We start from the raw sequence: 13323 nt of genomic DNA, 5'->3' as shown, positions 1-13323 counted from the left end.
AGCTATTTTAGGGTTTATCATCGAGCGATAACCTTGAATACGAGTAGCATGATATGATTACGGTTTATGATACACTCTTGTAATCATATGTGGAGTTTGACCTTTGTCCGAATTGTCATGCGCAATGTATGACAATTGCATTGATTAGCCTATTTCTGAAACTAAATCCTCCTAGGAATTGAACTTAATTAGCGCAAGGCGTTAGGTTATTCTTTAGGTAGAATTCACATACGCAGCTCTAATGTGTGTTTGATGACTTAGGAAATTTCGGAGTATTCTTGCAATAAGGTATTCTACGGCTTTTGATGATAGCGAGATTAAATACGAATTCTATTCATATATTCAAAAACTTGTTTACAATTGAAGATGAAACCTTTACCCAATATTTCACATCCTTGATTTGCGTGATTTATTTCTTTGCTTTGCTTTTATTTTAGTATACTTTAATAAAAATCAGAAAATCCCCCTTGTTACTTATAGGAAACCATCACATATTGACAATCCAAGACCTCTCTGTGGGAACGATCCTTTCTTTCCCTTGCTATATTTTATATTTTGAGTAGTGAGAAAGTAATTTATTTTTGAGGCATACGACAACGATAAAATTTTGGCGCTGCTGCCGGGGAGGCAGCGGGTTGTTATTTGTTTTTGGTTTCTTATTTTTGTTTTTTTGTTTTTTTTTTCTTCATATTTTTTGGTTCTTAACTGAGTTTTGAGAATCTCGTTTCAGGTACCAATTTCTATGTACGGAGCATATTGGAGCAGTCAATACAGCTTTCAACCTCAACAACATGACAACTATCATCCTTACGGGGAGTATAATCAAAATCAATCATTTGGTTATGATCAATACTCCACGTACCCTTTTAGTTATTCTCATACATTCAAACCTTCTTACAGTGGGTATGTAAGTGAGCAACCACAAAGAGGGGATGATGCTTGTGCTCCGATTAATATTTCTTCTAGTTTGGTAGACGAAATGCAGCAATTTATGGTCAGCATGATTCAGTTCGTAAACAACCAAGCATGGAGCCAGTTTCATCGACCGAATATGCTCATAATATGTTTGGCCCAATTTCTGATCGTAGTTATGATCATTCACCCATTCAAAGGGAAGGTAATTCGCCTAACAATACTGAGGTAAGTGATTTTACTTTTGCCTTGTCGAACGAGCTTTACAAACAAATGGAACATTATATTCAGAATTTGGATGGATCACTCCAAGAGCTTCAAAAAGGTGTTTCCAACTTAAGAAAGGGCATTGATGAATACACAGAGGAAATGAATAGTTGTGTTGAAAATGACCAACCTTTGGAGATATTTGATGGCATTAGTGTAGTTGACTCAACTCTTGATCTTTATAATAGTCAAGCACCTATTCAAAAGGTACATTAGTATGATGAAACTAGTGTTTTACAGAACTTCCTTGCAACAAGGTTTGAGTCTAATGAAGAAGAGTATGTTGAGAATGAGACCAGTATGACCAATATTGTGGAAGACCCAATTGAGCTTGCAAATGATTGTAATGATGATGTTGATGTCAAGACTTTGGTTAAGGCAGAAACGGACGAAGAATGGTTGCAAGGTTTGATAGAGGACCATGATATACAAGAGGTGAATAATTCACTTGAGTTTTTCAAGGATGAAGAGGATTCCGTGATACAAGAGATTGTGATAGGTATGTATAACCCTTTGCATATTGTTTATTCTCCTTTACCTATTATTGGTTTGAATGTATGTGCTTCGAGAATATTGTTGAATGACTTTGTTTCTCGATTTCCGCCATTAGAAATACTTGATTCTCGAACTATGCAGGTTTTGGAACAAGAAACCGTAGAAGTACCCGACTTTTATATTCTTTATACACTCCCAAGTGTGGACAAGAATAAGTGTGGGGGAAACTTTTATCGGTTAATAGCTTCGTTTCTGTTTTATATTACTAATATGTGTGCGAAGGTAGTGTTTGCAAAACAGGTGCTATGGGTGGATCCCCAACTTTTCCGATTATTGGTATATGAAGAATTCGTCTTGCAAGTCGGGCTGACGACTTTAAACCAAGCGCTAAGTGGGAGGCAACCCATCGGTTTTTATCTTTATCTTTTTATTTTAAGCATTTTATCTTTGTTTTTGCATATCATTTGCGGAATTTCCCACCTTGAACTTTACTTTGAATGACTAAATTTTGCATTGAGGACAATGTAAAGTTTAATTTTGGGGGAGCATTTATATGTTTGTATAGTTAGTTGATTTGATGCCTTTAGTGAAAATAATAAATAAATAATAAAAAATAGGAAAAAGAAAAAATTGCTTTATAAACTCGAAATCTAGCAACTTGTGCCTTACACTAATGCAAACATAGGAGTTGAGGAACCCATTAGTAGAGTCTATTCATATGAAAACGAACAAAATATAAAAATAAATAACATGTTAGTTGTCACCATATCTCGGAGTCGTCACCATATCACGTTCTATTTTTATTTATCTATTGTTTCTCTAAGTGATTTGGTGGGGCACCAACATCGAATTGTTATCGCTGCTAGGATGAAATAGAGTGATTGAGTTACTACAAAAAAAAAGACCAGACCAATTTGATCAAACGGTGTACATAAAAAAATAATTTGACACTTGGATAACAATATGTGTGTGTTCACACTGTCTCCGTCGCCTAAACAAGCGTGGAATGCAGGATCCATGGGAATTACCATGTAATCTGCTGACAAGAATCATTCGCTTGGATTCAAAAAGATCCAATCATGTTGTCGATTAAAAAAAAATTGAAAAAAGAAAAGAAAAAAATATTAAAAAAATATTAGAAAGAAAAAAAATATTATTGTGTTGAATAAAATCGATCACTGGTTCCTTTGTATATGCCAGTGAATTGATCTAGAATTAAGTTTGTCGGCCGCTGGTTCCCTTGTATATGCCAGCTGTGTTGATATTAGAATTCAGACTAGTAGCTCAATCCAATAGGATTTTTAGGTTTGTTTTGGCAGTGACCTTCAGACAGATATGGGAAACACCGTTCACCTTAGTCAACAGTCTGCCACCATCTACTTTCTATATCCATCTTCTTAATATTTTCATGTGATTGTGGTTGATTCGATTCCGAGTATTGTGGTTGTGTTCAACTTTCTGATAAAGCTATATTACTAATTTAAGAATTGGATTTGAAAGTGGGTGCTTCATCTTGTAATCATTGATAATATGCCAATTAATAAAAATATTTAGTGACATTCTTAAATTTTCACAGGTAGCTGAATTTTGGAAGTAAAGGTTTTGTAGGTACACCTCTTGTAAACCTTCACGAGACTAAAACTCGTCCACTAGGGACACCTAGGGATTTAAAGGCTTGTTATTTAAGCTAAGAGTAACCGTAGCCTCGACGAGATGAAGTTGTATGTATGTTTTAGAATTTGTTTTGTTTGATTTGCTCGAGGACTAGCAAAGTCTAAGTGTGGGGGAATTTGATAGGTGTCTAAAACACCTTAATATTTATCTATTTTTTATGCTTTCTTTGATAAGTTTTCTTGTAAATTATGTATCTTATGTTTAGTTTTGAGTGTTTCGGTACTTTGGAGCCATTTGGAACAAAAAAAAGAAGAAACGTCGCTTAAAAGGGCAAGGCGGATTATTTCTCATTATTTTCTTTCATTTCTTCATCTTGGTTTGAAAAGTATGTCAGGTTTAATGATGCAAATTTATCTGTCTGAAAAGCATGACAACTTTAGTGATGAAGAGAAATTGAAGAGAAGAAGTGGATCTGAGAAGTAAGAGACGGCTGCTGTTGGTGGAAGAATTCGAGGAAGGAAAAAACGTTCATTTGGAGCAAAAAAGGGCTAAAGCATCATTTCGTATGCATGTGCTATTGGGAGCATAATGGAGGAAGAGGGGGCTGTCATTCTTTGGTGGCCTTTCTACATGTCCTGGGTGCCTTTAGGAATTCCACTTCCTACACAAAATTCAGAGAAGAATTTCTTCTTATTATTACACACCTGAAATCGAGAAAGAAGAGAGTAGTGAGGATAGAGGTGTTACTGTCTGAGAGTGAAGCTGAAGATAGAGATGGAGATCCAAATGAATTCGTGATGAAGAACAGAGTAGGTTTAGGCACTGATAAGATCATGGAAGGCTGGTTATCTGCTGCAAAGAAGATGGTTTCTTTCTGTCAATTTGGGGAGAAATCATATGGAGGATTTGGTGAAGATTAATGGAGATTTAGGGTTGATAATGGATGAAAAAGATGGGTTTCTGTTGAATTTATCTTTAAGAGTAAGAAATTACAGAAATTGAGTCGAATCTGTGATGGTCATCAAAGATAGGGTTTGAATCTGAGTTATGAGAAGAGATGGGTTACTGTGTTTTGGTAGTTTTGAATCAGTGAAATGCATGGAAGTGATAGCTTGGGTCTGGTGGAGTTCGAGACAAGGAATGAGAAATTGGCAAGAAGGGTTTGAGCTGGAAGTAATGTGGCAGTAGAGATGGGTGCTTGCTGGTGATGTTAGAATTGGCAGAGTGCAAAGATGGGTTGCTGCAGAACTGAGCTGAAGTTGATTAATGTGACTCTGAGGAGATGAGATGAGGTTGATCACTAATTTGTGTGGTTGCTGATGAATGTGGGTAATCTGCAGTTCATTGCAGTGATGGAAGAAATTGGTTGTTAGCTGTTCCTGCAATGGAGTTAATGGAATGTGGCAATGGCTATGCAGAAAGAATACTGGTTCAGGTCTGCGATGCACAATGTTTGTTGCTGGTGCTCAAAGGGTTTATGAACTGGTGTTGAGTGGTTGTTGTTGCAGATGCAAGATGGTAATGGAAGTTGTGGTTTCGAGGTTGTGAGAATGGGTTTACTGGAGATTATGCTGCTGTGAAGTTTTAATAGAAGGTTTGGCAAGAACTGAAGTCCTCTTGGAGTGCTGCATTAGATGAATGATTAGGAATGAAGCAGGTGTAGGAAGCTGAGACAAAGAATGATGGAAGATGTTGGTGGTCTGTGTTTGTATGATGCAGAGGTGCTGTAGGATGATGGTTGCAACATAATTGAACTGAAATTGGTGATGCAGTGGCTGGTCTGAGATGGCATCTGAGCTGCAAATGGTGACTGCAATTGATGTTAATGGTTGAGATGATAATTGCATCTGCAGTTCGAGACTCGCATGTATGTGCAGTGCAGGAATGGAGACTTGTGGAGCTGTTGCCGTGGAGTTCAACTTGCTACTGTCTCAGTGGGGTGACTGAATTGTTGGTGTCCTTGAATTGCAGTTGAGATTAAGAAGCTGCTACAACTGGTTTCATAATGGTGTTGATACAGAGATTGGATGATGCAGTGGTGAATGGGAGAGCATATGAAGCAAATGTATAGATGTATGGTAGGATTGCAGAGGAGGACCTAATGAGAAAGGCCTGAGATATGGCCGGAAATGGAGCAGAAACAGACATAACTTGGCTGAATTTCAGTTAGCCGAGTTGACTCATCGATCCAGTATCTTACTCTGATGAACTTTGGCTCTGATATGCGGGCTTCTCTTTGTACAGAAACAACATTTAGCCTATGCGGTTGAATATGCCTGAAGTGGAGAAATCGGAAAAAGGGAGGAAAGTATAAAAGGAAAACTTGTATCTCCCTACATTTTTATCTTCTCTTCTACTTTTTATTCTAGAGTTTAGAAACATGAAAGCTTTTCTTTTTCTTCTTGTTATGAACTCCATGATTATGAGTAGATAATTTATTGTTATTGGTTAAAGAAATAGTCGGATTTTGCAAGCATGCTTTTTGATATGATGCATTAGTTTTCTCTCCATATTATCGATCACTTTCTACGGTTTATAATAATTGCATGATTAATGTATTGCAATATGATTGACTGCTCATTATGACTGCTCATTTTAAAGACTTCTTAGGGATTGAGAAGCTTTACGAGTACCGTTGGTGGAAAACTAGATAATTGCATTTTATTATTAGTTTTCGATTGATTTGATTGACTAACGGTTGTTGAACTTTGATTGCACCTAGTTTGTTTATGCTTGAGAATCTTCTCTTCTGATATAAGATTCACTCAAACTAGATCGAAGTACCGACGGGGATCTTTAGACTATTTGTAGATCTAAAGACATCTTGTGATAATCCATTGTTAACATACTTCGTTCTGTGTGTGATTGATCACAAGAGATTCAAGTTGATTGTGTGCAGGTGTTTATTTAAGATCTAAGAAGATTTGAAGACTAAGAAGATTGCTTGTTTGAGTTCATAATCTTTGGTGTGCACAAAACTTGGTCGGCTGGGGATCTAACTATAGTCGGTTTATCTTTGTGATAACCTTGATTGATTAGTTGAGTAGATCGACATCAATACAATTCTTTGTGATTCAAAGTATTGATTGCATAGTCTTAAACAATTACTTTGGTAGTTGTTGATAGATTGATCTAACAACCTGACAAAGGAGTTTATTGGGATAAACGGAAGAGCCTTTTGTCAAACTCATATCACATTGTTTGAAAAGAGTTGTTACCGAACAGATTTGTTGTTCCTTTACTGTTTGGAATACGAATCAAAGGAATTGTTCCAAGTGCGTGAATTATTGCAAGTTGGAGGCACAGGGTACAGACGGAACTAGGTGAACTATAGGTTTAGTTGCTTGGTCTCAACTATACGAAGTTGGTTTAGATTTTGTATAGCGGCTTAATCCTGAGAGTATTCAATTTTGGACAAGGTCCCAGGGTTTTTCTGCATTAACAAAATCTTGTTGTGTCTTTTAATTTTCTATTTCCGCAATTATAATTGTTTTTATTATAATTAGAAGTACAATACACAAACTTTAATTCCTAATTACTTGATAGCAATCCTATTGTGTTTGGTTAAGCCCGAACCTATTATCAAGTAATCATACTTCGTTGTTGTATTGTCTCGATCTTGTATCCATAGTCAATCACACAAGTTATCTTGTTGTCGTATTGTCTCGATCTCGTATCCATAGATGTTCACACGAAGTGTGAACCGATTAGTTGTATTGTCTCGACTCAGTCCATAGACAATCACTTTCAGAAAAAGGACTTATAGGTGGAAAAGTTTTAGATTGAGGTATATTTGGGTACCCTCGTCTTTTTAATTGGTATCAGAGCAGGAAAACACAAAAAGATCTAACAATCTGTGTTTGGTGCGATCCAACCTATAAGAAAATGAATTTAATGAGTGATTCAGTTAACGTGCCACCAAGATTTAATGGGACAAACTATCCATTATGGAAATGTGCTATGAAAGTTTTTATTTAATCCTGAGATTTTAACACTTGGTTATTAATCGAAAACGGATATCAACAACCGATGGATTATTCGGAGACAGAGTTCAGACGCTTAGCGTTCTATACTCATGAATAAGGAGTTCTTGCAAAGCAGAATTCTGATGGTTTGAATTCCATCATACATGCAGTTAGTCATGATATTCTACATCATGTATTGACCTGTAAAACTTCTAAAGAAGCATGGGATACTCTTGAGACTGTATTTGAGGGAGATGATTCTGAAAAAGAAGCAAGACTTCTATCCCTTTCATCTGAATGGGAACACCTCAAAATGGATGATAATGATACCTTCGAGGAGTTTAACTCTAAACTTTCTGAGATTGTTAATGCATCTTTCTTTCTTGGAAAGGTTATACCTAAAAAGGAAATATTATGCAAAATTCTCAGATCGTTACCATCCAGATACGAGTCTAAGAAACATGCCATAATAGAAGCCAATGATCTTTCTATACTTTGTCGAAGCTCTCTTGTAGGAAAGTTAAAGATCTTTGATAAAGAGACTCTGCTGAAGAGCCGAAATGTTGGATATGATATCTCAGCTATAACAAGTCAATCTTCGAAAGAAGTATGTATGAATAAGGCTGAAAAACGTTGCCAATAAGATGAACTACTTAAATCAACAATTCTTCTTTTAACACAACGGATTAAGGATGTTTTATTGAAAGATAATTTTAATCCTGATAAAGAAATCCAATGTTTCAAGTGTTGAAGATTCGGACATATGGCAAAACATTGTTCCAAAAGAAGAGCTCGGAAGTGCAACAAGGCTTATGTCTCTACTCTCGATAATATTCCGGAGGAAGAACCCTATGAAGGAATATCTAACTGTAATGCACTTCTTTCCAACTCTAACAGTGATGAAAAACTTGAGTTGGGATTTAAGGAAAATAAAAGGTTAAGCCTAGTACTTGAAAACCTTTTGAATTTCCTTTCAGATAAAACCCGAATTGTTGGTGTCCTTGAATTGCAGTTGAGATTAAGAAGCTGCTACAACTGGTTTCATAATGGTGTTGATACAGAGATTGGATGATGCAGTGGTGAATGGGAGAGCATATGAAGCAAATGTATAGATGTATGGTAGGATTGCAGAGGAGGACCTAATGAGAAAGGCCTGAGATATGGCCGGAAATGGAGCAGAAACAGACATAACTTGGCTGAATTTCAGTTAGCCGAGTTGACTCATCGATCCGGTATCTTACTCTGATGAACTTTGGCTCTGATATGCGGGCTTCTCTTTGTACAGAAACAACATTTAGCCTATGCGGTTGAATATGCCTGAAGTGGAGAAATCGGAAAAAGGGAGGAAAGTATAAAAGGAAAACTTGTATCTCCCTACATTTTTATCTTCTCTTCTACTTTTTATTCTAGAGTTTAGAAACATGAAAGCTTTTCTTTTTCTTCTTGTTATGAACTCCATGATTATGAGTAGATAATTTATTGTTATTGGTTAAAGAAATAGTCGGATTTTGCAAGCATGCTTTTTGATATGATGCATTAGTTTTCTCTCCATATTATCGATCACTTTCTACGGTTTATAATAATTGCATGATTAATGTATTGCAATATGATTGAATGTTTGTTTGGTTGAGTCTAGAGTTGATTGAACATACATCAATTTCTATAGCTATTTTAGGATTTATGAGCGAGCGAAAACCTTGAATACGAGTAGCATGATATGATTAGGGTTTGTAGTGATACACTCTTGTAATCATATGTAGAGTCTGAACTTTGTCCGAATCGTCGTGCGCAATGTATGACAATTGCATTGATTAGCCTATTTTTGAAACTTAATGCTCCTAGGAATTGAACTTAATTAGCGCAAGGCGTTAGGTTATTCTTTAGGTAGAATTCACATACGCAGCTATAATGTGTGTGTTGATGACTCAGGAAATTTACGAAGTATTCTTGCAATAAGGTATTCAAGGCTGATTGATGAGCGATTAATTCTTACATATTTACTACCCAAAATATATATTGTTGGTGCTTATTTTTGTATTGATTGTGTTTTTGTAGGTAAATGAATAAAATGGGCTCTTCCAAGAAAATCGGCTAAAACTAGGATTCCAAGAAGAAAATATGGACTTCGGAGTACATGGGTCGTGGATACTTTTGAATCTAAATGGGATAGGCCCAGTTTAAATTAGTGAAGGAGATAATGGGCTGAAGTTGGTTTAAGAAACTAACATGCTCGGGCATTTTGGTCTCGTGGATTTTAGGATGAAGGACTTGGTGATTAGTTCTCGAAGGATTTAGGAGGTATCACGTAAAATGAAAAATCCTACTCAATAATTAATGTACGAGGTATGTCAACATGGTGGAGGAAGAAAGGAAACTAAATATCTTTTACAACTAAAGAAGATTGATTTTGAGCATAATATATACTTCACCACATTAATACATGACGTCTGTTTTGGAATTGAGATAATGACAAAATGAGTACTTACCTCGTACATAAGATCATTATGTGCTCATATAATATTTTCTTTCCCATGAAAAGAAAAGCAAGTGGTCGTACATGTGGCGAGTCTTTATTAGGTGATATTGTGTATTCTTAGACAAGTGGCACACTCCCATTGGACATGACATGTGGAAGAGAATTAAAAGAGGAAGGTTAGATTTTGTTGAAATCTATATATTGATGTCGAGAGCAGGAAACCAGGGAGTGATTTTTTTATTTTTTTTGAGAGCCGGTGAGCCGGTAGCCAGTTTCACAATTTTCTTTTATTTCTTCTATTTAGTTTTCTTGTAATAATGAGGAACTAGAATCACATGCTGGGACGACGAATGGAGCCATTTTTCGTCATTGTGGTAAATAAATTAATTTCTTTTTATGACTACTTGCACTGTTTATGAAATGATTTATGATTTTTATTGAATGGGTGTCATTTCAATTGATGGGTCATGCTTAGCTAAAATGTTTTGATGTCTCATGCTTTAGATTTACATTCATTGCTCTCAAAATCTACATTAGGCAAGGAACTAGAGTCAACAAATTTTTATCCTACAAGCTATAATTGTGCAAGAATAATTTTGAATCACATGAATGGAATTTGGTGAAATTCTTAGTCCCAGTACCTCTCACCATTGTTAACATTATTTGTATATTTATTTTTATTAAATTTAAAAATCGAACCTTCACAAGTCTTAGACGAACTCTACTACTACAACAACTTTTGAAACCCATTAAATTTTTGGCGCCGCCGACGCGAATTTGTGCTTAGGTAGAATTTTTAGGTTTCTTTTTATTTCATTTGTTCTTTTTACGTTTCTTTGGATATGTCTTTATATTACAGGTTTGAAGTTGGATACTAAAGACTTGGAATCAAAGCTTAAAGCTAAAAGAGAAGGAAAAAGACAAAGCAAAAAAAAAAAAAAAAGAGCGAAAGAAAAAATTAAAAAAAAAGAGAATTTATTTTATCTTTTTTAGAGACCTTCCATTTTTTGTAATTATTATTATTATTTTTTTTATTTCTTTTCTTTTGCACTTTATTTGGATTTTGGACTTGGACAATTATTTTTTTTAAACCCTAAGGAAGGGTACATTAAATATAAAACTGTTTGCAGGGAAGGACGACGATTACAATATCGTCTCGGCCCCTCGGGTTCGCACATGACATAGGAGTCGTGTCCCGAGTCAACTTCAGCGGTTCTTCGCCCGTCTGATACGGGAGGTAAGTTTTTCGAAACACCTGCGAATCCCCTGTCAGCGGGTTTACTGTATTCTTTAAGGTGCATATATGCTGAGGAACTGAATACGGCTGCTTTAAATTCCTAGTAAAGGGAAAGGACTGGCCATACAAGATAAGGGTTCGGATTTCATCACCGTTCTCTTCTTGCCCGCCTTAGGAAAACGAAACCAAACGCGAACCTAAGCCTAAAATTTGGAATAGAACGAGACCTATAGGGTAACGAGCTTAATAGGAAAGTCGTTCGAAAAATATTGGTTACTCTTTTGAGCATACTTTGAAGTTCATGATGGATTCTGTGAGTTGAATACGCCGCCTTGTAACGCCGGTGAGGCCTTGGGTATCAAAGCTCCACGCAACTTCCCTCGCCTCTATTCAACTTACTTTAACTCGGATTGATTCCAGAGGGATTTTCTCAGATTGTAGCGAATTCCTTTTTGAAAGAATATAAGCTGGTCTAGAAACAATCTAAGTGGAGCCATCATGCTTTTTGTTTGTTAGAAATCAGTAGGTTTGCTGTGGTGGAGTCAGCCTTGTTTGTGTTTGCATAAAACTTCCCTTCCTTTTAGGATTTTTCTTTTTTATTTTGTTTTTCTAGTGTATGCCCGAAGTCATTAGAGGACGGGTTGGAAAAGAGATACTCTAGGTCGTTTGATTAGTGAAAAACCTAGTAGTTCTTCTTGTGAAGACAGGGAGCTCGAAGACTCTTCTTTTGAGAGCCCTGTTTTTGGAAACTTCAGTTTTGAGAATCTGTCTCTTTATGAGAAAAGTACCCCTAGTACTTCAGTTGTGCCAGCGATGACAACTTTGAAAGATTACATGTTCCCAACTAGGACCAACCGAGCTTCGTGCATTAAATTGCCAGCCATTACGACTAATTTCGAGATAAAACCTAGTATTCTTCAGATGATCCCTATATTCTTAGGAAAGGATGAAGATAACCCTTATTTTCATATTAGGGACTTTGAGGAATTTGTGGGACAATTATAATAAAAGACCTTACTGATGAAATCTTGAAACTTAAGATGTTTCCCTTTTCCTTGAGAGATAAAGCCAAGACCTGGCTGAACAACCTACCATATGAATCCATTGAAACATGGCAGGAACTTGTTGCTGCTTTCTATATGAAATTCTACCATAAGCATAAAACTGCAGCTGTTAGGCAGAAATTTAGTTCCAGTGTGCAACAAGAGGGAGAGTCTCTTTATAGGTTTTTAGAGAGATTAAATGATCTCATATCCCAGTGCTCTCACCATGGATTTGATAAGATGAAACTAGTAGAAATTATTTATGATGGTTTAGACTATTCGACCAAAACCATGGTCGAGTCTATGTGCGCTGGTGAGTTCACTAGTAAAAATGCCGATGATGCTTTTACCTTCTTAGGAGTTATTGTTGAGAAATCCCAATAGTGGGAGTCTTGTGTTGAACCCCCTAAAAGAATCTTGGTCAATAGAAGTAGCATCAATATGGTAGATACAAGATTCGGGTCAGATGCTAAGTTTGCTGCTTTATCTAGAAGGTTAGAAGCTTTGGAATTGAATCAGCCTAAACATAGGTCTCTTGTTAAAACTGATGATAGGATTAGAGACTCTCAAGTCTCTAGTTGTGTAGTAGAACCCAATAGCTCGTTTTGGGATGGTAAGGTTAGTGAAGAACAAGCCCATGTTGTCTATAGCAATGCTAGGTTTGAGAACCATTAGAAGTTTGACCCATAATCAGAGACCTACAACCCTGGTTAGAGAAACCATCCTAATTTTTCTTGGTCTAAGGGCCAGAATCCAGGTCAACCTAGTAATTCTCAGCCCCCCCAGGTTTTGGTTATAATAAAAATTCATCGAGTCAAGCCCAGTTCCAGAACCCTTCTGAGAATAGAATGACTAGCTTAGAGGAATTTCTTTCTATACTAAAAAAGAGCCAGGATATGCTATCACAGAGCCAGGAAATGTTAGTAAAGAGTCAGGGTAATTTTCAAGAAGAAACCAAGCAGAATTTTAAGAATAATTCCCAGTCTCTTGCTAAATTAGAACTTCAAGTCGGCCAAATAGCTAAGTTTCTCACTGAGAGAGAAGATGGAAGGTTCCCTAGTCATACTGATCCTAATCCCAAAGGAGAGAAATCGTACAATCATGTGAATTCTATTACAACCCTTAGGAGTGGAAAGAAAGTTGATAATAAGGTTGTCATGCCTGATAGTGAACATGTTGTAGTTCACCCTTCTGAGACCAAAAATGAGGAGACTAATAGAGTCTCCAAAGAGACCAATGAGGGTCCTGCTGATCCCGGATTTGTTCCCAGAGCCCCATTCCCACAGTTGTTAGCCCCAACAAAGAAAGAGTCGA

This window comes from Papaver somniferum, chromosome 1, assembly GCF_003573695.1.
Source record: "Papaver somniferum cultivar HN1 chromosome 1, ASM357369v1, whole genome shotgun sequence".
Lineage (NCBI taxonomy): Eukaryota > Viridiplantae > Streptophyta > Magnoliopsida > Ranunculales > Papaveraceae > Papaver > Papaver somniferum.
Note: the sequence above shows the minus strand (reverse complement) of the source record.